The sequence below is a fragment of the Sus scrofa genome, chromosome 17, assembly GCF_054392235.1.
Source record: "Sus scrofa isolate SSC_HxYL_T2T_F1_AM1 chromosome 17, Sscrofa_HxYL_maternal_Yorkshire_Landrace_v2.0, whole genome shotgun sequence".
NCBI lineage: Eukaryota > Metazoa > Chordata > Mammalia > Artiodactyla > Suidae > Sus > Sus scrofa.
Window position 1 is genome coordinate 13,325,342 of NC_139399.1, and position 25,977 is coordinate 13,351,318.

Sequence of the window (25,977 nt, forward strand, 5' to 3'; positions counted from 1 at the left end):
AGCTGCAGATCCTTAACCCACTGCATCACAGTGGGAACTCCCTGGAAGATACCTTGTGAGACCATTTAGTTGGGTTATTTTCAAAACAGGCCCCTTGGGTCTCCTCAGGAACCACACTCACTCTGCCTGAGTGTGTGTAGGGGTCCATTTCCATTGCAAGTCCTAGAGAAGAATGTGGTGGATCACGACCTTATTTTAATCAGTTCTACATGTTAGACTCCTGTGTGTGATTTCCGTTGAAGAAGAGGCTCAGCTGCTAAACGCGAGAGAACACCACTCAAACTGCCTCGAGTGATTGGTTTCCACACTTTTTAAGATATTTTAGTCATTCACTCTGTTAAGCAAACCAGCGAATGAAAAGCACTATGCTATTTCTTTCATAGCTATCTCACTAAAAGTTAAAAAAAAAAAAAAATGGGTTGGATCCTTTTCCTACAAGGTTAATAGACTACTCAATTGTCAATAGCATAGAAATAAAACATATCTAAAATACAGAAAGTGTTTTCCAAGTAAGGTAGTTAAGATGCCAGATATTAGCAGCAAAGGTATGTTTTGTGTTGGCCACAAATCACACTTCTGCTTTATCTTCCATACCTTAAATGCTCAAGCTATAAAATCAGCTCATGTCCTTGCTAGTTCCTTCGGCATCCATAGATCAGAACTTGCATTCACATATTTTCTTTGCATCTATGACCACTTCAAGGTTCTTTTCCCTTCCCATGCTTTACCTGATGTTGCCTGGGCCCCTTCAGTAGAAAGCCCAGTACTTTGCTCTATTATATGTGCCACTTCTGTTTCTGTAATGTGGTTGAATGTAATATAGGGTAATGACCATCTTTTCAGATCTTGAATTCATAGGCTTATAACCAATAAAAGTTGTCAAAACTTCAAGGTCAAATGAATAATTACCTAGATGCTTTGAGAGGATTAACAGGCAAAGTATAGAGAAAAGAGGGACTGTTTAAAAGCTAGCTTTAATTTCGGAATAAGATTTCAAAAAAGATATTTTGTTTTACTTCAACAGGCTGAAAAAGAAGATGAAAAGGACAGACAGCAAATCACTTAAAGATTAGAAACAAGAGGAAAATAAGCAGATACGAATAACTCAATCCTCATAGCATCTGAATCTCAAATATCTGTAGTATTCATTTATGTTAATTGCACATTATCATAAAATAGATTTGATAGCTTTATTTCAACTTTAAATTTCCAGTTCAAATCTACTTGCATTTGGGAAAACAAATTGAACATAGATTGTTGCCTCTGCCCTGAGATTTAAAGAAATGACTTAAGTAAGCACCTACCCAATTAATTAAAGAGAATTATTCTTGGAAGAATGAACTCTGAGAGATACTTGAAGTATGGCTTTAATTTTATATTCTAATTCTATGGTAATTTTACAGCTGTTTAGTTTGACATGCATACATATGTGTTTCTATAGCCTGAAACTATGAATGCACTTATAATAAGCAGTGCATTCATAGTTTCAGGCTATAGAGACTATTCTTTTTCCATCCCAATGATAGATTGCTTAATAAATGAGGAACTAAACTTTGAGTTGCCATTGTGGCTCAGTGTTAACAAACCTGACTAGTGTCCATGAGGATGCAGGTTTGATCCCTGGCTCTGCTCAGTGGGTTAAGTATCTGGCGTTACCATGAGAGCTGTGGTGTAGGTGGCAGACATGGCTCAGATCTTGAGTTGCTGTGGCTGTGGTGTAGGCCAGTGGCTACAGCTCCAATTAGACCCCTTGCCTGGGAAAGTCCACATGCCATGGGTGTGGCCCTAAAAAGAAAAAAAAAAGAACCTAGCTTTTTGGAAATAAGGGTGGTAGTTGACACATTAAAACCAGGAAGAATAAAATAATAACTATGAACACAATTTTTCAGCGCTCTGGAAGATTGAGTCCGAATTAACCTTTTAGTTGGAAGCAAAAGGTAAACACAGGTAGAATTAGTTAAAATGATGTTTTTTTCTTTTTTATGGTCACACCTGTGGTATATAGAAGTTCCTGGGGTAGGGGTTGAGTTAGAGCTGTAACTGCCAGCCTACATACACCACAGCCACAGCAACTCAGAATCTAAGCCCCACCTGTGACCTATTCTTTAGCTTGCGGCAATGCTGGATCCTTAACCCACCGAGTGAGGCCAGGGATCCAATCTAAATTCTCATGATACTAATTGGGGTCTTAACCCACTCAGCCACAATGAGAATTCCTAAAATGATACTTAAAAAAACTGGCCATTTCTCTTCTTTCTAGAAAAACTTTTTCTCATATACAGGAGTATCAGTGTAGGTTTTACCTTTTTGGCAAGGTTTAATTTGGAAACTGAGTTATGATTAAAGGTAGATGTACCCATTTTGCTACTTTCAAGTTAGCTGGCATCAAAAGATGATTAGTAGTTGAGAAAGAAAGGTCATTCCTATTTCTATCTTATTTTGTGATGCAATAATTTCCAAGCCATCTGTTCTTTGGAATACTTATGTGGAGGAAATGAAGAATTTTGAGATTCATGCAGAAAACTTAGAATCCACCCAGAGCTCACCCCAAAGCCTTCAGGACACATCAGACAGACATCAGATAGCCCAGAACAAAGGCAAAGCAGAAACACCCAAGAAGGAAGTGCTCCAGACATTGTATCTCCTTGGATACCTGGCTGTGTTCTGCATCTAATCTTTAACTATTTTCTTCAGTGGGGGAATTCTTAACCATCATCAATTAACTTGCAGAATCACACTATTAATGATGATACAGCTAGAATTCTAATTCTGCATGAAAACCAAACCAATTTAGAAACTTCCTAAAATACTAAAACATGATGAAAGATGAAGTAAAGAATTCCTATCTTTCCCAAGGGCCAAAAAAACAGGAAAAGAAAAATTCGACAAGGGGAATTTCTCTTCTGGAGCTAATTTTTGTTCATTATCTCATGTTTTATGGTGAGCAATTCAGACTAGGGGTTGACAAACACCACTTACCCAAAAGCAGTCGGCTGTGTCAGCTGATGCAGAGGTTGCTTGAGAGATTTCTGATTCAGTTACGCTTTGAATCAACATTTGGCCAGTGTTGAAATGCCAGGAGGGAGTGCAGCTGTGAGAGAGACCAGTTTTGCTGGTGCATCCGGCAGTCTCATAAGCCCTGTTTTTATGACAGGGCCTGGGTTTAATTTTCTTAGTTTGACAAGGTTTGTCTCTGGCAGAGCAATCTGTCCATTTAACACATTTTGGCCTCAACAGAATATGAAGAGCAGGTAATGCAGCAAAGGACTGGACAGTTTTAGCATGCTTCAGTAAGAAGAGATCTTATACCAAAATGTGCAGCATTCTGGGGAAAAGCATATGAAGGTTTTTCGGGTTTTTTTTTTTTCCCTTCCTAGGGCCGCCCCAGCAGCATATGAAGGTTACCAGGCTAGGGGTCTAATCTGAGCTGTAGCTGATGACCTACACCAGAGCTCACGGCAATGCCAGATCCTTAACCTACTGACTGATGCCAGGGATTGAACCCTCAACTTCATGGTTCTGATTCGTTTCTGCTGCACCAGGATGGGATCTCCTGAAGGTCCTTTTTTATGCTTGATCAGAGAACATACTTGGTGTTCAAGTTCTCTGCTCCCACTGCTTCATTTGTTGGTAGGAAGAGGGCCCACTGGGTATACGGAAATAAGAATTGGGGCACTTTACACACGCAGTGCCCCACACCTAGAAATTCTCTTATTAATTGCAGTCATTTCTTCTCTCTGCGAATCTGAGAAAGCAAATGGCCTCAGGAAGGAGTTTTGTAAGCCTTTGCATAGGGGTCATTACTTACGAATTTATTTTACAGTAGTCCCCCCCTCATTCACAGTTTCAGTCACCCACAGTCAACTATGGTCCAAACATTTGCAATGGAAAATTACAGAAATGAACAATTGTTAAGTTTTAAATTAGGCACCTTCTGGGTAGCGTGATGAAATCTCGCGTGATCCCGCCCAAACGCGAACCATCCCTTTGATGACTTGTTAATTGCCCGGCAGCCATCCTGGCTACCAGATCACTCTGGCAGCCTGGTTTCGGCAGCAGCTTGCGTTCCAGCTACTTCTGTTTACTTAATAAGGGATCCACAGCGCAAGAGTAGTGATTCTGGCAATTTGAATATGCAGAAGAGAAGCCATAAAGTGCTGCCTTTAGGTGAAAAGTGACTTAATAAGGAAAGAAAAGAAATTGCGGGACGAGGTTGCAAAAACCAAAGGTAAGAAAAAAAAACTTCTGTTCTTCAAATTGTGAAGAAAGTAAGTTGTTTTGCGGTCCCACCTCAGACTGCAAAAGTTATGTGACAAGTGTTTGTGCTTAGTTTAGCTGGGAAGAGCATTAATTTTGTACAGTAAGATGTTTTGAGAGGGACCACATTCCCATAACTTTTGTGACAGTATATTGTTATAATCCGTATTACTATTGTTAATCTTTGTTGTGCCTGGTTTATAAATTAAACCTTATCATTCGTGCGCATGTGTAGGAAGAAACATCGTGTAAGGTTGATGGTGTTCAGTTTCAGGCATACACTGGAGATCTTAGGACATATTCCCCAAGCATAAGGGGGGAACTACTGCGTAAGGTACACAGAAACATTGAATATAAATTGTAGGTAGATGGCTTCTAATTTTGGAAATGAGTTTGAGGATTCATTATTTCTACTTATTCTGATTAACTTTCTCGTGTCCAGACTCTGTAAGGTTATGCAACAGAGGTTTGTCAGCATTCTCACAATAAGCCTGAGAATAAATGCATCATCTGAACAAGTAATGTAGACCATAGGTGTTTATTAGCTTTGAACTAGCAAGACTGTGCTCATGCAGAGATGATTAAAGGGAAGTGTGTTTACCAGAACCTTAGGATTTGGAATCTGTGAAAGAAATGCAACTGAAATTCAAACAAAACAACTCTGTTCTCACTTTTTATCACCCCTGATAAAAATTCCTAATTATTGTTGTATACCTGATATCAAGATGTAAATTATTCATGCTTAATGTCATTTTCCACATGATCTGCTGTACCTCTTTCAAAATTCCACATCACAGGTGAGTTGGTTTTTCTGAAAGTCATAAAATGAAGTAATAAAAATAGCCAGTTGGTCTAATTGCAGAGAGCCCAAAATGTCATTGCATTTTGGTTAAATATCAAGGCAGCACTTACCGTGATAAGGATTGAACTAAGAAAGAAGGGAAGATTGGATGGTGACACTTTCTCATGCCAGCCATGGATGGACACAGTCTGAAAGGTTACCAGAATTTCTTCCACCCTCATTAGATTCATTTCAGTTTAAGTCTTCTCTGGTACTTGCATTAGAGGGATTTGAACACACAAGCTAAAGATCGTTTTTATTAAAAGTTCTAGGAGTGGGCTAATCACTAAAAGATTTCAAACACAGCTAGTAATCTTCCACATTCTTTCTCTAGTTTTTTGTTTGTTTGATTTTACTTAATTTTAAATCATTTCCTGAGTATAGCAAATGGCACAATGCTGTAAGCTGAGGTCTTAACAAAGATGCTTCAGAAAAGCTGCTTTATTCTTTATTTTTACTTTGTAACCAACAATTTCCAAGTGCTCAGTAACATATCGATAGGATAGCCTCATAAAACTCATAGGCAAGAGCAGATTAAAAACTGTTTTCTTGGAGAAAACGCAAGTGCTGCCAGACCCTTTAAGAATCATGGGAATTGAGAGCTGAAATGGTCCTTGGAAATGATCCTTGTGTTCAAATGATAAGCCATAGGCCCATAGAGGTGAAATGGATTGCCTGAGATCAAACAGATACATTGTGGAGGTGATCTTTTCATTCCAGCTGAGAACACTTAACAAGTTTCAAGGTGGCTGATATGGGCATGGTGTAGCAAAAGTGAAGTCCACCAGTTAAAGCTGCAGGGGGAAAAAAACAAACAAAAACCCCACAAAAAAAAAAATCAAAACAAACAAACAAAAGCAGTGTTAGAGGCCATCTCTTTAACTTATGCTTCTACACTGTGTCATTTGCAAATTTGTCAAGCTGGGGTGTGTATGTTTGTGTTCATGTTAAAAAATATTTCTCATGGCTGGTACATAGAAATTTCCTTTTGTGATGCTTTCAATCAGTCAATCACTTTCCTTTTTGAACCTGTTTCATATTTATTCATCCTGTGCTAGTTGCAGTAGGGATGACTCTTGCATGTCATTCTGGATCAGTCAGTCATACTATTCTGAGAAACCTAGTTCATGATAAAACTGTGTAATCTTTAGTGATTACTACTTTTTTTCCCCATTAAAGGGGAAAAAATTAGCCTCTTAATAGACTTCTTTGAAATTTGGCAAAGGAACATCAGGCTTACTGTGAGTCTTTGATCTCCCTTTTAGTTATAGAGTATTTTCAGTTTTTCTTCAATTTTTCGTTGAAAAACTTCTTGAAGTACCCTGAAAGCAGCTCAGAGGTCTTACTAACAGGGATCTGGGCGTGCTGGTGGACTGGATTCTGTCGGCTCTCCCAGGCAGACACTCCCATGGGAAACATGAAAGGAGGTAACAGAGGCAGTGACCACATGGAAAGGTTGGCTCTTGTAAACATGTGCAGGAGATACTTGGTTTCTCTGGGATGATCTGATAGAGGTTTAAGTAGCAGATCCCTGGGTGGCAACCAAAACTGATTTCTTGGCCCTACCAGAGAATCTATAAGCAATCACGTACCCTATGAAAAAGCAATTTCAGTTTGTCTTAATATGATCAGGCTGCCATAACAAAATGCAACACCAGATCCTTAACCTGCTGAGCGAGACCAGCAATTGAACCTGTGTCCTCATGGATACCAGTCAGATTCTTTTTCGCTGAGCCACAGTGGGAACTCCTGGTTTCTCTTCCTACATGGACATTAATTGTATTGGATGAGGGCTCTACTCTAATAACCTTCATTACTTCTCTAAAGGCCCCATCTCCAAATAAGTCACGTTAGCGTTTAGGGCTTCAGCATAGGAATTTGGGGGGGGGGCAGAGTTCAGTCCATAGAATGGATTAAAATAGTAGAATGGATTCTTCTTTTGGCATTGAAGAACCTTGACCAAAATTCATGAGGTACAATTTGGAATACTTAGATGTTTTTGAACAATCTTCTTACCAAACTTGATTTTGATTATTTTCTATCAATGTTAAATATACTAAATGTCCCTTAAGAGTGGAAATAAAATAGAAGTTGAGGATTTCTTTTTTCTGTTTTCAGTTAATATATAAACTTTTCATAAAATTTATTGGAGTACCGTTTGCATGCAGTGATATTAATGCACTCATTCAGAATCCTGGGCTATTTCCTCACTTATTTAAATGTAAATATTAAATCTCAAATTATTTTCTTTATAATTTTTTGAAATTGAAATTTTGTTGATTTACAGTACTGTGTTTCAGGTATACAGCAAAGCGATTCAGATATATACATCTATCTTTTTCAGATTCTTTTCCATTATAGGTTATTACAAGATGTTGAATATAGTTTCCTGAGCTATACAATAGGTTCTTGCTGTTAATCTGTTTTATATATATCTGTAGTGTGTATCTGTTAATTCCAAACACCTAATTTAACCACTGCCCTTCCACTTTGGTAACCATAAGTTTATTTTCTATGTCTGTGAGTTTATCTCTGTTTTGTAAATAAGATCATCTGAAGCAAAATTTTAGATTTCACATAAAAGATTAGATTTCATATGTTATTTGTCTTAGTCTGACTTCATTTAGTGTGATAATCTCTAGGTCTGTCTATGTTGCTGCAAATAGCATTATTTCATTCTTTTTTATGGCTGAAAAAATTCTATTATGTGTATATGTATGCACATATATGTATACACACATACATCACATCTTAGTTATTCACATACAGTATGTATATATATTATTCAAATATTTGTATATAGGCACACACACACACATATATATACACACCACATCTTCTTTATTCATTCTGTCGATGGACGTTTAAATTACTCCCATGTCTTCAAAACTGTAAATAGTGCTGCTGACATTGGGGTGCATGTATCTTTTCAAATTAGAGTTTTTGCCTTTTCCAGGAGTGGGATTGCTGAATCATACGGTAAGTCTACTTTTAATTTTTTTAAGGGAACTCCACATTGTTTTCCATATGGCTGCACTAATTTACATTTCCATCAAATGTGTAGGAGAGTTCTCTTTTCTCCCCAACTTCTCCAGCATTTATGATAAAAAGTAGACTTTTTGTTGATGGCCATTCTAAGTGGTGTGAGGTGGTACTTCATTGTAGTTTTAATTTGCATTTCTCTAATAATTGGTGATGTTGAGCATCTTTTCATGTACCTATTGGCCATCTATATGTTTTCTGTGGAGAAATGTTTATTTAGGTCTTCTGCCCATTTTTTGATTGGGTTGCTGTTTTGATACGGACATATATGAGCTGTTTATATATTCTGGAAATTCATTCCTTGTTGGTCCCATCATTTGCGGCTATTTTCTCCCATTCCATAGGTTGTCTTTTCACTTTGTTTATGGTTTCTTTTGCTATGCAAAAGCTTTTAAGTTTAATTAGATCTCGTTGGTTAATTTTTGCTTTTTTTCCCATTAGTACTTAATATACTTATTTCTAACTTACAGTGAAATACGTTTGACCAATGTATATAACCACCACCACATATTGGATGTAAAACATTTCCATCATTCAAAAACATTTTGTTTTGTCCTTTCCCAATAATAAATAAGTTTATAAGTGGACTATAACCCACTCCAGGCAACTCTGATCTAATTTCTGTCACTATAATTTAGTTTTGGATTTTCTAGAATTTCATAGCAATAGCATGTAGTCTTTTATTCTGACTTCTTTCACTTAAATATTTTTGAGGCCTGTTCATGTTGTGAAATGTATATGTAATCCATTTCTCTTATTTTTTGAGAAGCATTCCATTGCATGCCATGATTTGTTTATCTGCTAACCTATTGATGAGTATTTGAGCCACTTTCAGTTTGGACCATTAGAAAGAAAGCTGCTGTGAATTTTCAAGTACAAATCACTTCGTAGATATAAATTTTCATTTCTCTGTGTAAATACTCAAAAGTTGAGTGAATCATAATGTAAGTTTATGTTTAATTTGATTTAAAAACCGCCAAATATTTTCCAAAATGGTTATACATTATTACATTCCCACCAACAGTATATAAGAGGTCTGGTTGATCCATATTTTCACCAGTGCTTGCTAATATCTGTCCTACTCTTTTAGCCATTCTAGTGGGCATGCAGTAATATCTTATTGTGTTTTTAATTTGCATTTATTTAGTGGTTAATGGTGTTGATGATTTTAAGCTCTGTATGTTAATGCATGATCTTAAATTCTGTTTCATGTGTTTCTCATAGCTCCATATATGTATAATTTAAAATTTTTTTCTTTTTATTTTCTTTTATTTTATGTTTCCTTCACTCTAGCATATCTTAAGTGATGCTCATGCTTTCACATATGTACTTAGTCATGTGCAGATCTTTCACTTATTATTCATAACTTTTTGAATTTGAACTTGTTATGCCACCTTGGTTCCTAAAAGTACCTCTTCATTAACTTCCTCATATTATAGGTTACAGTAAGAGCCAGAAGTTCCCTTGGAATAATCTCCTTGCCTTTTAGAATCATCATAGAAGCTGTTGTTCTAATTTTTTGAGATTTGCCTTGTAAACTTATAAACTTAAGGTATAGATTGGACCGTAATTCATTACAATTTTACATTCATTTAATCATTTACCTATTAAGTCAGCAAAAAATGGCTGTGCCAGACATCATTCTAGGCAAAGGGGATGCCGTGGTGAACAAAGCTAACATGTAGTGTTGGGGAAAGATTGTAGAAACCATGTGACCGTCTAGATATTTTCTATTAGATTTTTCATTGCAATTAACTCTTGTTTGACTGCTTGGACATATTTAATGAGTATTTGCACATGCAAGACTTGGCAGGGAAACAAAATGAATGAATGAATTCAATGGATTTTTAGTCTTCTATGGGAAGTAGTTGTGTAAAAAATCACATACCAAGAATGTCACAAAGTGCTGGGGATTCCTTCGTCAGGAAAACAGGCATGGTTCTGATCTTTACTTAGTAGTCGGGAGGGGTAGCAGACATTATTCAAATAATGAGATAGACATGGAATGAGAGTCAGTGAAAGGGTACTGTGAGAATATGTACAGGGAGATCCAATATGGTGCATGGCATGTGGTGTTCAGAGAAGACCTTGCAGAGGAAGTGACATCTGAAAGAATTAAATTTAAGAAGCAGTTAACAAATAAAGAGAAGGGAGAAAACATTAAAACCTTTATCCAGAGTGAATTTGACATTTTTAAAAACAGAAAAAAAAAAAAAAAAAGCTAGTATGTCTGGAGTTAGAGGAAAAAAATCACAGAAACGTTAATTTTGCTCTTCAGTGTATTTCAGTCTGGCTTCTGTCTCCAGTTCTTTCCTGGAATTGTTCCTCCCAAGGTCAACAGTGCCCTTCCAGCTGTGAAATCCAATGGATGCTTTTCATTCTTCTTACTACTTGGACTCTTTCCAACACTTACCCCCCCCCATTATGTAACTTCTACTTTGATTTTAAGATGCCACAACTGATTATCCTTCTACTTCTCTCATGACTCCTTCTCAGTCTGCTCTCCTTTTGCATGGCATATGAGTCTCCCCAGATTTTGGCTGCTGTCAATCTTGTTGGTGCTCTGCATTGTCCCAGTTTAGTCATGCATGATGTCATCATGCGTGATGTCTGTCCTACAGGAAAGTGCTGTGCTCTAGTAATTACAGTGGCTGAAATAAGTCTCCAAGATTTTAGGAGTAATTGTATATCCAAGTTCCAGTTGGGCAAAATATTTTTTTCTCCTAGTTTATGTTTCTAACCTAAGTTTCTAATCAAAGCTTTATTCCAGTTGTTTACGTGTCATGTACCCAGGCAGCAGTTATAATGAGATGCTATGGAACATGACACTAAAGATTTCTGCTGTAACTGTCCTTCTGGATTCATCTCATGAGCTACTTTTTCCAGGAAACCTTTCCTGACCTTGATATTTCACCGGGTACCTTCATTATGAGGTCTCATAGTACCGTGACTTTCCCTCTGTATATTTCATATCACACTGAAGCGTTAGTCTACTTTTTTATTTTCTTTTATAGGTAGTGAGCCCTGCCTTTGTACATCTATGTGCCTAATGCACACACCCTCTCTCCCTCTCTCTCACCTCTATCCTCATTTTTCACAGATTCTATATTTGCAAATTTGCGTAATCACTAAAATTTGTTCATAATTCTAAAATCAATAATCATGGTGTTTTTCAGTCATTCACAGACATGTGTAGAGAGGTGAAAAATTTGAGTAGCCTGATATGCATATTCCTAGCTGCGGTTCGACAAGGAGGCACTCTACCTTCTGGTTTCAACTCTTATACTATAAACAGGTGACCTTTTAACAGTCCATTTTGTGCTATGTTTTTTGCATTTTTGTGCTCTTCATTGGTGACTCTGTCATTTAAAATGACCCCTGGAGTGCCCTCTGTGGCTCGTTAAGTTAAGGATCTGGGATTGCCATTGCAGTGGTTTGGGTTGCTGCTATGGCATGGGATCACTCCCTCACCCGGGAACTTCTAGCCACCACCCCAAGTGTAGTGCTGAAGGATTTGTTTAGCCTTCCTAAGTGCAAGGAAGCTGCGATATATCTTGTGGAAAAAAATACAGGGTGATAATCTTCATTAGGTATGAAGCACTAGTGTTGAGTGTGAGTTCAATTTTAATTAATCAAAATATATACTTAATAAAGTGTCTTTCAATGGAAACACATAAAACAAGATTATGCATTGACCAAAATGATGGCTAAAACATTGTGACCAAAGAGTTGTAGGAAATTAACCTTGTATTTCCCCAGAGAATTCAGTGTTTGCTGATTCAGTGTTCACTACACCTTTGTAGAACTTATATAACTACAGCAGTTAATAAGAGTTGATTGTATGTGTATTGTAAAAAGACAATGAGAAATAAATAATATAAAATAATTTTTCAAAAGATAGAGACTGTCTTCTTGAAGGAACTGGGTTCTGTTTCATGGAGTTGTTACCCATGATAGTCCTTGAATAAAGTATAGAATTTCTATAAGTAGTGCTGCAGCTAGGGAATCCTAATAGAAGGTAGCAAAACAAAGTCAGAGATTTGGGGTTGTTCAGGATATCTAGGTTTAGCTCAAAATAGAGTACAAGTAAAGAAGTTAGTGTCATTCTGTGTTGAGCCTCATGTGGGAAGGTAAAATGGGTTTGCTTCATTTAAAATAAATAGTAATAGTCATTATTAATTCAACATTCACCTTTGTGTTTATAATAGTGCCTGACATTCTCTCTTAACTTTCCAGTAAAATAATATCAATATAAAAATAAAGGCCAAATTTTACAATATTACCCAAAGTAGGTCTGATAAAACTGTCAGACTTTGGAAGGAATTTCCAGCATCTAAAAAACAAATAGAACTGATTACCTTCTAGGAGCAAGAGCAGAGTTGCTGGTCTTGGCTCAGAAATACTTGGTCTTTCACTAGGCAATTTCTTTTTAATGTAAATGTTACTTTTGGAGCATCCAAGACACAATTCTTTCTTCTTTTAGACACACTGCTATGCTATAGTCTTAGAAAACAAGTGGGGAGAAAGAAAAGGAGTTGTGCCAATGACATGGAATGAGCACAATATATTGTGTCATGTGTATTTTTCTGCTTTAAATACTGAATATTTACCAGAGATTAGGTGCATAAGTAGTTAGGCCTTCATAACCCCGGACTTGAATGGGCAGCAAGTGGGAGCAGTTGAAAACTCTAAAGGAATGGTCAACAGTGGGGAGGACCTGTGACCTTTGAGGGATGTGCTCTACTAGAGGTGAACACACAGGGAAGGATTGAGAGAATTAATGTCTCAACATTATTCCTTTCCCTCCATCTGAGTTCTTAGTCTTTGATGAATGCAACCAGAAGGCAGAAGACAAGGGAGCATTTTGGTTCATTCTGCAAGGATCAGGTTTTCAGGGCACAGAGGAGGGCAGAAGAGAGTGGAGAATGGATCTGAAATTATTAAAGGGGAGAAAATACACACACACACTTTATATAAAGTATAGATAATGTCTAAACCATCAGATTTCTTAAAATCCATTCTACATTATAATATGAAGAATAATTCAGCTTAATATTTGATATGCCAGTGGTCTAGATTTCTATTAATGGGCATTACTAATTTCTGAAATCAAGTATTAAGATGAACTAACTAGTCTAAGTCCCTTTTGTTTAAAAAAAAAAAAATGGTTACATATGTGTCTTCAATCATTTAAAGTGAAGGCAGCCTAATATCAGAATACTTGGCTCTTTGACTGTATTAGTTCTGTATCCCTTTGATCCTGAATAAGAGAATGATACATTCTAGGGACTGTCCTGAGTGAGGAAATTATGGAGTAAAAATATTCTAGTGCTAATTCTAGAGACTTTCTGCTGCAGTTTTCCCTGAGACAAATAGAGCTTAAAAGTCACACTCTGTCCTTACAACAGGAAGTTGAACAAACTGACAATCAGTAAGTTTTCTTGAATCTAGGAGAGAACTGGGTGGGTTATAGAGCAAAACCATCATCTTGACATCTGGAGAGACAAGTGGATACAGAGAATCATAGGCATATAAATATAGTACCAGCCAAGCCCAGCTTGCTTGGAACAGAAGCAGTAGGATTCAGAAACTTGTAGGAACACTTAAATGGTAATTGCTAGAGGTGGAGTGTGGAATGATTTGAGGGGACCCTAATTTTAGGGAGCCCTTACACTCCAGATGGATCTTGGAATCCCATCAGGACCTCATGATGCAAGGCTGAGAGAGAGAGAGACTTTTATGGCTCTGGCAGAGGGTAATACTTAAAAGCTTAGAGCCTTTTCTGTAACAAAGGCCCAGAATCCAGGGGAAAAGTTTACCAGGGTCTTAGCCTGCCTGACGCCAGCCCTCTTTAGCCTCTCTGTACCACCAGTGAGGGAGGAAGGTAAAGCTAAAAAATACTCATGATGGCCACATCCCAGGAAAATAGGCCAAATAAAACACCAATATTTAATTGAGATTCTAGAATGCTTCCCACCCCCACACCTTAGCATATGCCCACAGGACTCCAGTATAGTAACGGTGGATTTACAGTTGAAAGGGCTAAAAGTCACAGACTGTTTGAAAGGGGAGTTCTTAAGGAAATGCAAAGACAACTGCAGACACACAGAAAGGACACTGGAGTAATTTGAAGCCTCTGACATCTATAGCTACAGCAAACGCTAAGCATAGCTCAACAACCTAGCCAGATTAACATAAATTATCATACTGTCAGTTATAGATATAGAACTAGATAGAGGTAGATTATCTTTATTAATTAAAATTAATCTTGTAATTAAACATTATAGATCATGCCAAATCGGTTTGAAGAGACAAACATAATCAGACTCACAATGACACAGGTTTTGGAATTAGCAGACAGAGAATGTAAAATAATTATGATTAACATGTTGAGGGTATGATAAAAAAGTCAAAAACATAAAAAAAGAGATGGATAATGTTGGTAGAGAAATGGAAACTCTACGAAAGAATCAAAAGGAAATTCGGGAAATCGAAAGTATGGTAACATGGTAAACATATGGGTGCTTGGGGTTAACAGATGCAGACTGTTGCCTTTGGAATGTATTAGCAATGAGATACTGCTGTGTAGCACTGGAAACTATGTCTGGTCACTTATGATGGAGCATGATAATGTGAGAAAAAAAAATGTATACAGATATGTAACTGGGTCACCATGCTGGACAGTAGAAAATTGACAGAACACTGTAAACCAGCTATAATTGAAAAAAGTAAAAGTCATTAAAAAAACTAAAAAAATAGGGTAACAAAGAATGCCTTAATGGAATCATCAGTGTATAAGATATTGCTGAGGAAAGAATAAGTGACCTTGAATGTATGGCAGTACAAATATACTAAACCAAAATGCAAAGAGGGAAAAATAATAAAAAGTGAGAATATCTAAGGACTGTGTGGCAATTACAAAGCATATACCACACATCTAATGGATTATCAGAAAGAGAAAGGAGTAGAAGAAATATTTGAAGTAATGAAGGCTGTGAACTTGACAAAATTAATGATAAGCATCAAATCCCAAACCTGGTTAACTCAGAAACGCCCAGAAGGATAAATAGCAAAAAACTGCACCCATAGGATATCATATTCAGCCTGCAGAAAATAAAGAAAATCTTGAAAGAGGCCAGAAGTGGAAGAACATTTTACTTATGGAGAAGCAAGGATGATAATTACAGAAATCTCATTAGAAACTATGTAAGCAAGAAGAGAGTGGAGTGGAGAGCACAATGAAAGAAAAAATTTTAAAGACCTGCCAATTAAAAATTCTGTATCAGGAGAAATTATCCTTCTAAAGTAGAAGAGAAAGACTTTATCACACAAACAAAAACTTAGAGAATCCATCACCAGATGATGTGTTTTGAAACAAATGTTACAAGTAGAAACAGGAAGAAGGAAAATGATAAATGTCAGAAACTTGGATGGACATAAAGAAAGGGAGAACTCTGAAGTAGGAATAAAGGAAGGCAAGAACAGTTTTACTCTTCCTTTTTTTTCTGTGATACTGTTGTTATTTTTTTAAGGAACCATATTAAAAAATGTTAATATAAGTCAAAATAAAAGAAGAAAAATGCACCAGTTTTCCTAGCTATAGACCTATTAATGCCTTGCATTCTTTTTTTTTTTTTAAATATTTTCCATCATGGTCTATTCCAGGAGATTGGATATAGTTCCCTGTACTATACAGTAGGACCTTGTGGTCTCTCCATTCTAAATGTGATAGTTTTCATCTATTAACCCCAAAGTCTTAGTCCATACCATTCTCTCTCCCCTCCCCCTCCCTCCTCCCCCTTGGCAACCACAAGTGTTGTTCTCTATGTCTGTGAGTCTCTTTCTGTTTTGTAGATAGGTTCATTTGTGCCATATTTTAGATACCACATAAAAGTGATATCATATGGTATTTGTTCTTCTCTGACTTTCTTCACTTAGTATGAGACTGTTTAGTTCCATCCATGTTGCTGCAAATGGCATTATTTCATTCTTTTTTTAATGGCTGAGTAGTAGTCCATTGTATATATTCCACACCTTAATCCATTCATCTGTTGATGGACATTTAGGTTGTTTCAGTGTCTTGGCTGTTGTGAATAGTGCTGCAAATGCTTTTGTTATTCTTAACTGATCTAAAATATAACATTGTTTAAAGTAATTGTAATGACACTGCTGTTACAGCATAGGGTTAGGTGAAATAAATGATCGTATATTAGTCTACTCAGACTGGGTAGCTTAAATAACAGACATTTATTTCTCACAGTTCTGGAGGCTGGTAGGTTTAAGACAAAGGTGCAGTTCGATTTGGTTTCTTCTTGCGTGAGCTCTTCCTGGCTTGCACACAGCTCCTTTCTTTTTGTGTCCTCCCATGGTTGAGAGAATGCTGATTTTTTCCTCTTTCTTTTCTCCATCATAAGGGCCACAGTCTCATGGGTTCTAAAGCTGTTGCACAAAGGCCCTGTCTCCACCTACTATCACGTTGGAGGTTAGGGCTTCAATGTATGAATTTTAAGGAGATACAACTCAGTCCATTGTGATAGCAATGTCATAAGGGATAAAAAGGAGCAATTGGGAATATTCTGTTATAGGGTATTTGAAGTTGTTTTAACATGTGAACTTAGCATATTAAAATATATATGTTACATACTCTAAGGGAACCACTAAAATTTTTTAAAGGAAGTGTAATTGATATACTAGGGGAGCAGTTAAGATCAAATCAGACAAAATGCCCAGTTAAAATGAGAGAAGGCAGAAAAAGAGGGGAAACCAAAAGATAACAAATGCAAGGAATATAACAGTTAACAAACATGGTAGATAGTAATCCAGTTATATCAATAATTGCTTTAAATTTGAATGGTCTAAACACACTAATAAAAAGCAGAGATTATCAGAATGGATAAAAAAAATTAGACTCAACTATATGTTGTCTACTTGAATCCTATTTTAAATATAAAGACAGATCAGTGAGAAGTAAAAGGAAGCAAAAAAGTACATATTCTATGTTTATGGCAGAAGTGAAAGAAATTAGATTACATTTATATATGTGCTGTTGCTTTTACCTTCTGAAAATCCAAAGCGAATCAAGCATTCACCAACACTCTGATGAGGAAAGGAAATGGAGTAATTGTCAGTTTTAGCATTAACAATTTTAGGGATTACAGTTTTCTTAACTGCACTAAAACCCATCAAAATACATTAGGTTAATTTTTTAGTGAGTTAATTACCCACAATTCATGTTCAATGATATTTGAGATCACATTTGACTTAAAGAATTATTAGAAGACTAATGTAAAAAGCAGAGAAAGAAATCCTAAATAAGTTGACTGCTTAATTTACTCCTTCCTTTTCTTTTGTAAGCATGACTGCATTAGTGGTGAGACCCTACCCTTTAGAATTAATGACTTCATTTGGAGATCAAAAGTAAAATTACTCTGTGTCATAAATAATCACGAAGCCGTTTCTTCTGATTCTCAGGCAAGTAAGGTGGCAAACATTCCAACAGCTGACGTGATGTTCTTTCTTATGGCACTCCTCTGATGAGTATTTCAGAGTGCCACCCACAGATTACCGTTCTCTTTGTCTTGTCAAGAAATGATGTGGAAAATACGAAAGGTTGCTAAGTGCTTTTGTGGAAATAAAAGGCAAAATACACTATTTTAAAAATGTTCCGTGCCGGAAAACAAAAGAGCACATGTCATATTTCTTCATTTTTAATGTTACAATGCATATCTTCTAAAGTATATTTTATTAAATAACTTCTTGTTTTAGAGGAAGAAACACCATTATTTTTTTCTACCTTGATATTAATACATACATAATTTCCTTGAAATGACATTTTAAGAATTTAGAATATTTGTTACATGCCAGACTAAATTTTGGAAAACTACCTCATTCATTAGGTTGTAAATACATTGGGTCATATAAATGCAATTTGTGTTTAAAGGGAAGGTTGACCACTTAGTAACTGTTCTTATATTGCTCATTGGGATTACCCTCATATGTTCCACAAGAACATTAAAAAACATTTTATGATTTTCTCTTCATATGTTGTTAAGACAAAATGATTCAGAAGACATGCCTGAATCCTTATGCTCTGTAACTAAATAACTATGATCACACCAAGAAATGCAGCCTGTCTTCCTGCAGGCTTCTTCATCCCTAGAGTGGAGATAATCTGTTAATTTTCTTGCCTGTCTGGAAGAGCTATTTGGTGGTGAAATATATGTGTGTGTGTATATATATTTATATATGAAATACATGTATGTGTGTGTGTTTTCAGAATGGTAAAATGTTATGTTATTGAAGTTATCCTTATTGCTGTTGCGTGTCATAACTGTGGTCTGTTTTGTTGTGCTTCTGACCAAGCAGTGTTAGGTAAATATAGCCTGCTTCCCAGGATGCCCAACAATACTCAGGGAACTATTTATTTGCTTTCCTCTTCTATAGAAATTATAAACAAATACACAAAAGTTAGAATTCTGCATAGTGCTGTTTATTCCAAGTATGTACTCATAGGCTTCCATGGGCAGCTTAATTTCGCTTCATTTCTGGGCTACGTGACCTATAGTTACACCATAAATGTTCTTGGGTCTCAAGAGCCAAAACTCTTGTTTGGAAACAATGTCTTATTCAGTTGGTAATTTTATGAGAAAGCAGAACTGCTACATTTACAAACACTGATGACATTTAAAAACCAAGTGAGGAGGGAGTAGCCAAATCTACAGCATTTGAGATGTTCACAAAGAGAGAATTGACAGTCTCAACTGAGGCTGTGTTGGAGTCAAAGGTTGCTCACTCTGTTATTAGAATTCAGTGTTACATCCCTGTCTTCTGCTTGAAGCATGAACATTTTGGTTGTAAGGAAAGCGGTTACTTACCTCCCATAACTTAAACTTGGCTGTTAGTTTCATCATTACTTTATGAAACCATGCCACTGTTTTTACTTACTAGATTCCAGTAGTTATTAAAAGTCAAGTGCCCTTTCCCATTCCAGATAAGCAAAACCAAACTCTTGAGTATTTAATATATTATTTGGCTTTAAAAAGTAAACTGCAAATACCAATTAATCCTGGTATATCTTTAGTGACAGAAAATAAAAAAGTGCTCAAAAAACTGAAAGGATGGGGGCCTGTCAAAGGGACCACAGGGTTAATCTGAAAGAATTTACCATGGCTACAGCTGGAACAATTTAAGTGACAAAATAGGTCGCCTAATATTGGATCATGACCCAAATATAAAATAAATATATATGCATGTATACTGATATGAATACATGATTAAAAATAAATAACGGGGAGAAGTTACAGAAGAATGCCAGATTATATTATGTGGTTATTTTGCTTTATAGAAGGTGAAGCTTAAGCCCTATCCCCACCCCCAACCCCACTACCCACCATGGACTAGACTTAGAGATTTAATTCCATAGAATAGAGTCGGGGAAGGAAAAAAGTAGGAATGCTACAGTGGGAAAACCTAGCAAAAACTACCTTAAACAAGCAATGGAAGTTCACATCCCTAATAATGTCGTGTAGTAATCATGTACCCCTTATATGATGTGACGAGAAAAGCACCTTATCTCTGTTGTTTTCTTTTTCCCAAACCTAGAAACCCAGTCTAACCATGAGAAAAACATAGGACAGACATATATTGGGAGGTTTTCTGTGGGTTAGTTGGTCAGTACACCTGAAGACTCTTCCAGGTCATGAAAAATAATAAAAGTCGGAGGACCTGTCAAAGACAGGAGGAGATGAGGGAGAAATGACAACTGAATGTATTATGCTGCTCTGGATTGGCTCCTGGAACAGGAAAATGACACTGATGGAGAAACTAGGAGTTTGGTTGGTAACATAAAATGAGTTGAATGGTGACGCCTTGAAAAGATATGTCTGCATCCTAGTCCGCAGAACTTGTAAATGTTACTTTCTTTGGAAAAAAAGTATCTTGGCAGATGTAATTAATGATCTTGCGATAAGAAAATCGCTCCGAATTATCTGGCTAGTTCTAAATCTAATGACAGGTGACCTTATAAGAGAAACAGAGACATACAGAAGGAGAAGAGGAGGGAGTGTGATCACAAAGGCAGAGATTGAAGATTGGAGTCATAAATCCAAGAAATTCCAGCAACTACCAGAAGCTGAAAGAGGCAAAGAGCAGAATCTTCTCTAAAGTCTTTAGAGCAAGTATGGCCCTGGGAACACCTTGATTGTGGACTTCTGGCCTCTAGAACTGTGAGAGAATAAGCATGATTTTAAGCCACTAAGGTTATAGCAGTCTGTTATAGCAACTTTAGGAAACTAATAAATGCACCAATGTCAATTTCTTGTTTTGAATAATGTGCCATGACAATGAAAATATTAATTATAGGGGAAACCAGGTACACAGTATATAGGAATTCTCTGTACTATCTTTGCAACCTTTCTGTAGATCTAAAAATTATTCAAAAATAAGAAATCTTTAAAAAAAATAACACAATTCAACTCAAAGGAAGTATAGATTTAACTTCTACTTTGTTGTGAGTCATCCTTAATATTTATTCCAGTAATATGACTATTATTCCATTAAATATCTTACAAAATAAAAATGAACATTTTTGGAAAAGAAATCATCCAAATGGGAAATGCCAGGTTTGAAACAAGAAACTCACATGCTTAGATTTCATAGTTCTTCAGAGCTCCAGTAGTTTCCCTCTGGCTTGTAGTTAATTAAGGTGACTGGTCTTAATCATTCCTATCAGGACACTTACACACTTACAAAGTATCCCTTGACCTTCAGTCAGTCAAATACAAATTCATACTATTTTGCTTCCCTAACTCTTTACAGCAGTGATAACCAGTCAGAATTGTTTAAAAAAATAAAAGCAACACTGATCCAAATAAAGTAGCTTTTCTTTAAAAATTTTTTTTTTTTTTTTTTTTTTTTTTTTTTTGGGCTGTGCCCAAGACATGCAGAGATTCCTGGGTCAGAGATCGAACCCAATACCATAGCAGCCACCCAGGCCACTGCAGTGACAACACCAGCTCCTTAACCCACTGCACCACAAGGAAACTCCAAAAATAGCTTTTCTTATGTCTTCCTTAGTTTCACTGAAAGCAAATGGCTCAAAATTTATATGGAAAGCAACACACCTTATTGCAAGTTTTCTATATTAATAAAAAAAAAAAGTGAAAATGCTGACCATGATCATATCACACTGCTCAATCCAAAGAAGAATTGCTTAGGCATGCCTAACCAGCCTGAGGAATGTTCTATAAAATTAAGATTTGACTGTAAGTGTATGAATGACTCAGGGAAGAAGGTGAGGTTTATTGCTGTATGTATTTAGTAGGAAGTGATAGCTTAAGGTATGACCAGTCTCTAAAGAAAGTGAACATTCACTTTCTCTGTGAGTGAAATGTACAGAATTGCAGAACTGAGAGGTCAGTTAAATACCTAGAAGCAAGTGCTTAATACTCAGGAAAAAAAGAGAGTCTATTTTTTGACAGCATATTTGTAACTATAAGGCACCACAGATAGCCTTGCAGCTATTTTTGAGATATCATTGGTACTTCATTGATTACTTTGTGAAACCTCTGTGGGCTCATCATGCTCTCAGCTCTGCTTACTGCTTTGATTGGGATGAATTATGAAAGATTATATAGAGAATGCAGCACACGTATTTTTTTTTCTGAGTGGAAGGACTTTGGTTACATAAAGTAATCAATTTGTATCTACTAAAAATGGCCAGAAAGAGCTATTCAATTTTTGTGCACAGGAAATTAAGATATTCAAGACTATACATTTTTAGAATAGATACACTTCTTTTTAATTAAAGTCATTATAAAGCAGTGCTGTCATAGGAGAAAACCAAATTAAACAGCGCTAACTCATGCTTGTACTTATTTTTAATAAGTATTTTTAGTTCAGAAGACTCAAACCAAATCCTTTTAAAGAATGAATCTTCTTGATTTGTAAGAATACTAATTCTTAAATATAGAAGATATCTGCTTTTTATAGCTATATTTGGCCCAAATACTCTATTTCCAAGCGTAATTCTCCTAACTTAGCTTTAAGGCAATAGTAGAGTCTCAAGTTGATAAAACAACAACAACAAAAAACCCACTATAAAGTGGCCTAGATTGAAAAGGTGAAAATAAGCCAAGTCTGTAATTGTATTTATTTTTTATTTTTTATTTTTTTGTCTTTTGTCCTTTTTAGGGCCACACCCGTGGCATATGGTGGTTCCCAGGCTAGGGGTCTAATCTGAGCTGTAGCCACTGGCCTACACTACAGCCACAGCAACGCCCAATTTGAGCTGCGTCTGTGACCTACATCACAGCTTATGGCAACGTCGGATCCTTAACCCACTGAGCGAGGCCAGGGATTGAACCCACAACCTCATGGTTCCTAGTTGGATTCATTTCTGCTGCACCACAACGGGAACTCCCAAGTCTGTAATTTTAATAGTCAATCTTTAAAATGAGTATGTTAAACTCATGGCCAAGAAAAAAGTTCTCCCATGGAATATTATGAAACTAAATAAAACCTACACTGGTGCTATTTCTTCTCTCATTTTTCCCACCCACAGAGTCCACTTATTGTCAATCAGTGACATATCTTGAGAACCCACTCTTCTCTGAGCACTTCTATTGAGACCTTTGTGGGAGTGACCTGAAGAGAAGTATACCATTAGTCTTGCCTTCAAGCTGTCTACATTCTATTTTTTGTGCTATGGAATTTATCGTTTATGTAATGCTTTTCGTCTTTCCAGACGAGGCTTTCTCATACAATTGACATTTTGGGCCAGTTAAATCTTTTGCACAAGACTGTCTTTTATGCACAGTAGATGAGGCAGTGTGATGGCTGATTTTATATGTCAACCTGGCTGGTTCATGGAGTGCAGATATTTGGTTGACAGTTATTTTGGATGTTTCTAGGATTGAATTTTTTGGATGAAATTAACATTTAAATCACTAGACTTTGAGTAAATAGACCTTTGTAATGGGGCTGGGCATTATCCAACTAGTTTAAGGTCTTAACAGAACAAAGATGATCTCATGAATACAAGAAGGAATTCTGTCAGCAGACAGCTTTTGGAGTTGAACTGCAACTCTTCCCTGAGTCTTCAGCCTGAGGTGAGGAAGATTATCTTATGGGCCATAATATTTTGGACTTGCCAAGCTTCCACAATTGTGTGAGCTATCTCCCTTGAATAAATCTCTCTTTCTCTGTTTAAGTATACACATCCTGTTGGTTCTGTTTTTCTGGAGAATGCTGGAAAATACAACATTTGGTACCAAGAAGTGGAGTGCTACTGTAAAAATACCTAAAATGTAGAAGTTGCTTTGGAGGTAGGTGATGGGTAGAGGTTGAAAGAGTTTCAAGATGCATGTTAGACAAAGTACAGTTTGTAGTCAAGAGATTGTTATTAGAAATATGAACAGTAAGTGTGTTCTGGTGGGGCCTCATAGGAAAATGAGAAACATGTTATTAGACATTGGGAGAAAAGTGATCCTTGTGTTAAAATGGCAGAGAACTGGGTTTAATAGTGCTCTAATGTTTTATACCGAAGGTAAAATTTGTGAATTTGAACTTGGATATTTAGTTGAGATATCTCATAGAGCACTGAAAATGCAATCTGATTTCTCTTTGCTGCTTATATAAAATTTGAGAGCAAGAGATAAACTGAAGGAATTGTTCAACCAAAAGGAATCAGAACTTAAATATTTGGAAGATTCTTTGCCTATCCATATTGCAAAAAAAATTAAAAAGCATGTTCCTGAAAGAGCACCATGGTCTAGCTGGACAGTCACTTCATAAGGAGAAGATGTGACCCATGGATCCACTCAGTCATCTCAGCAGAAGCCAGGAATACAGATGGGAATGTGCCAGAGACACTGCCATCTTGGACTAAAGGGAACAGAGGCGGACCACAATGAAAGGCTGTTGGATTCTCCATGATGGGCCGAGAGAGCTATCTGACTGAAAATAGGACTTATTCTTCCAGAAAAGGGAATAATGACCCTGAAAGCAATTACCTCTCCCAGTGCAGACGTGAGGATGTGAGACTGTCTTTTCCTATAGGTGGCCAGGCTACCACCCAGGACTTCGGGGGTCAACAGCACCCTCCAGTGGGCCCAGAAGGTGGGCCGTCACCTTGGTGGGTGTGGAGGACAGACATCAAGCCAAAGAAAATAATTCCTAAACCTTAAAATTGAATGGGATTTTCCCTGCTAGGGTTTGGACATGAGGGAGACCTCTGACTCCTTTCTTGTTTCAGGTGTCTTCCGTTAGACTGGGAACTCATTACATTTTGGAAGCATGTTACTTGTCTGCTTTCACAGAATCATACCTGGAAAGGGATTTTTGCCTCAGGGTAAATCATAACTTGAGTCTCATCCACACTTTATTTAGGTGATATTTAGTCGAAATTTGTGTTTTAGAGTTGATGCTGATGGGTTAAAACTTTTGGGTTAGGAGTGAATATATTTTCCTTGTGAGAAGGACATAGATTTGAGGGGGAGTCCCAGAGATTTGAGTGTTAAGGAATGAATTGTGTCCCGTCTGAATTCATGTTTATCCATAGCCCCCATACCTCACAATGTGACTATATTTGAAGATATTCTTTATTTTATTTTTTATTTTTATTTTTTATTACTCAAATGAATTTATCACATCTGTAGTTGTATAATGATTATCACAATCCAATTTCACAGGATTTCCATCCCACAACCCAAGCACATCCCCCCACCCCCATAACTGTCTCCTCTGGAGACCGTAAGTTTTTCAATGTCTGTGAGTCAGCATCTGTTCTGCAAAGAAGTTCAGTCTGTGCTTTTTTCAGATTCCACATGTCAGTGGAAGCATTTGATGTTGGTGTCTCATTGTATGGCTGACTTAGCATAGTAATTTCTAGGTCCGTCCATGTTGCTAAAAATGCTGGTATTTCATTGCTTTAATAGCTGAGTAATGTTCCATTGTGTATATGTACCACATCTTCTGGATCCACTCCTCTGTCGATGGGCATTTAGGTTGTTTCCATGGCTTGGCTATTGCAGATAGTGCTGCAGTGAACATCGGAGTACATGTGTCTTTGCAAGTCATGGTTTTCTCTGGATAGATGCCCAGGAGTGGGATTGCTGGATCAAATGGTAGTTCTAGTTTAGTCTTCTGAGGAATCTCCATACTGTTTTCCACAGTGGTTGTACCAATTTACAACCCCACCAATAGTGTAATAGAGTTCCTTTTTCTCCACACCCTCTCCAGCCCTTATTGTTTGTAGACTTTTTAGTGATGGCCATTCTGGCTGATGTAAGGTGGTAAGTGGTTTTGATTTGCATTTCTCTAATCACAAGTGATTTTAAGATGTTCTTTAAAAAAATAATTACATTAAAATGAGGTCATTAGGGTGGTTCCTAAACCAATCTGCCTGATCTCATTATAAAAAGATGGTATTAGGACACAGAAAGACACTGGGGGAATGTATACACAGAGAAAAGTCCATCTGTAGGCCAAGGAGAGAGGCCTTAGGAAAGGCTAAAACCCTGGCAGCACCTTGATCTTGAATTTTCAGCCTCCAGAACTGTGAGAAAATAAATTTATGTTCTTTAAGCCACCCAGACTGTGGTTCTGACCATGGCAATCATAGCAAAGTAATAGAGGGGGCATCCCTGGCCTCTACCCACGAGAGTCCAGTAGCATCCCCTGCCCCCCACCCCCACTCCCCCAGCTGGGACAACAAAATGTCTTCAGACATTGCCAAATGTTTTCTCGGGCACAAAATTATCCTAGGTTGAGAATCACATCTCTAACCATAGGCAACAACAAATGACAAAAGGATTACTTCTCTTTGAGACTCTGTTATC

At 36.9% G+C, this 25,977-nt stretch overlaps 1 long non-coding RNA gene across 1 annotated transcript in view; it reads left to right on the forward strand.

Annotated features, from left to right (window-relative positions):
• The first annotated feature begins 3,997 nt into the window (after positions 1-3,997).
• Positions 3,998-25,977, forward strand: part of LOC110257446 (uncharacterized) — a 425,451-nt gene continuing 403,471 nt past the window's right edge. Inside the window, exon 1 of the long non-coding RNA XR_002340035.2 lies at positions 3,998-4,228. This is a non-coding gene — a long non-coding RNA (uncharacterized LOC110257446). The remainder of the gene's footprint in view (positions 4,229-25,977) is intronic.